The sequence below is a fragment of the Orycteropus afer genome, unplaced genomic scaffold, assembly GCF_000298275.1.
Source record: "Orycteropus afer afer isolate SDZICR_OR568_19922 unplaced genomic scaffold, OryAfe1.0 scaffold00519, whole genome shotgun sequence".
NCBI lineage: Eukaryota > Metazoa > Chordata > Mammalia > Tubulidentata > Orycteropodidae > Orycteropus > Orycteropus afer.
This window is the reverse complement of record NW_006922106.1, coordinates 153,113-155,548: the sequence shown is the minus strand read 5'-3', so window position 1 is coordinate 155,548 and position 2,436 is coordinate 153,113.

The window sequence follows — 2,436 nt, the reverse complement described above, 5'->3', positions numbered from 1 at the left end:
GACTAATTGAAGAGGAATGGTGTCAAGGTCATTGTCAAAAACAACATTTCAAGAGCTATCCTGAAGTACAATGCTTTCAATGATAGGATAATATCCATATGGCTACAAGGAATACCAGTCAATATGACTATCATTCAAATTTTGCACCAATCACTAATGCCAAAGATGAAGAAATTGAATATTTTTGCCAACTTCTGCATTCTGGAATTGATCAAACAGGCAACCAAGATGCATTGATAACTGACTGGAATGTGAAATTTGGAAACAAAAAAGAAGGATCAGTAGTTGAAAAATATGGCCTTGATGATAGAAGCAATGTTGGAGATTGCATGATAGAATTTTGCAAGAACAACGCAAATATCTTTTGCAACAACATCAATGGTTATTATTCACATGGACCTTGCTAGATGGTATACACAGGAATCAAATTGATTATATCTGTGGAAAGAGATGATGAAGAAGTTCAATATCATCAGTCAGAACAAGGCCAGGGGCTGACTGCAGAACAGACCATCAATTGCTCATATGCAAATTCAAGTTGAAGGTGAAGACAATTAAAACAAGTCTATGTGAGCCAAAGTATGACCTTGAGCATATCCCACTTGAATTTACAGACCATCTCAAGAATAGATTTAACACACCAAACATGATGAGTTGTGGAATGCCTACAAAGACATTATATATGAAGAAAGCAAAGATCATTAAAAAGACAGGACAGAAAGAAAACAGCAAAATGGATGCCAGAAGAGACTCTGAAACTTGCTCTTGAATGTAGAGTAGCTAAAGCACATGGAAGAAATGTGAAGTAAAAGAGCAGAACAGAAGATTTCAAAGTGCAGTCCAAGATGACAAGGTATTATAATGAAATGTGCAAAGATGTCAAGCTAGAAAACCAACAGGAAGAACAACTGTCAAGCTAAAAGAACTGAAGAACAAATTAAAGCTTCATGATGCAATATTGAAGGATTCTATGGGAAAAATACTGAATGATGCAAGAAGCAGCAAAAGAAGATCAAAGGAATACACAGTCACTGTACCAAAAATAATCGGTCAGCATTCAACCATTTCAGGAGGTAGTACATGATCAAGAACTGATGGTGTTGAAGGAAGAAATCCAAGCTTCATTGAAATCATTGGCAAAAAAACAAGGCTCCAGGAATTGATGGAATAGCAACTGAGATGCTTCACCAGCCAGATGCAATACAGGAAGAACTCACTCATCTACGCCAAAAAATTTGGAAGAGAGCCACTTGGCCAACCAACTGGATGAGATCCATAGTTGTGCCCATTCCAAAGAAAGGTGATCCAATGGAATGCAGAAAGTGTCAAATAATATCATTAATATCACACAAAAGTATATTTTTGCAAAAAGAGTTGCAGCAGTACATTGACAGGGAACTGCCAGAAATGCAAGCCAAATTCAGAAGAGGATATGGAACAAAGGATATCATTGCTGATGTCAGATGGATCTTGGCCAAAAGCAGAGAGTACCAGAAAGATGTCTACCTGTGTTTTGTTGACTATGCAAAGGCATTCAACTGTGTGGATCATAATTAATTATGGACAACATTGTGAAGAATGTGAATTCCACATACTTAATTGTGTTCAAAAGACCTGTACAGTCTTTTGAATAGAACAAGGGGGTACTGTGTGGTTTCAAATCAGAAAAGGTGTGCATCAGGGTTGTATCCTTTCACCATACTTATTCAACCTGTATGCTGAGCAAATAATCTGAGAAGTTGGACTATACGAAGGAGATGTGGCATCAGGATTGGAGGAAGATTCATCAACAACCTGCAATATGCAGATGACATAACCTTGCTTGATGAAAGTGAAGAGGACTTGAAGCACTTACTGGTGAAGATTAAAGACTACAGCCTTCAGTATGGACTACAGCTCAACACAGAGAAAACAAAAATCCTCACAACTGGAAGTAACATCATGATAAATGGAGAAAAGATGGAAGCTGTCAAGGATTTCATTTTACTTGGATCCACAACCAACACCCCTGGAAGCAGCAGTCAAGAAATCAAACAATGTACTACACTGGGCAAGCTGCTGCAAAAGACATCTTTAAATTGTTAAAAAGCAAATATGTCACTCTGAGAACTAAAGTGCTCCTGACCCAAGCCACAGTATTTTCATTTTTCTCATATGCATGCAAAAGCTGGACAATGAATAAGAAAGATCCAAGAAATGACACCTCTAAATTATGGTGCTGGTGAAGAATACTGAACACACCACGGACTGCCAGAGGAGCGAACAAATCTGTTGGGGAGGAAGCACAGCCAGAGTGCTCCTTAGAGGAGAGGATGGTGAGACTGCGTCTCATGTACTGTGGCCAGGTCATCAGGAGGGACCAGACCCTGGAGAAGGACATCATGCTTGGGAAAGCAGAGGGTCAGCGAAAAAGAGGAATACCCTCAATGAGATGGA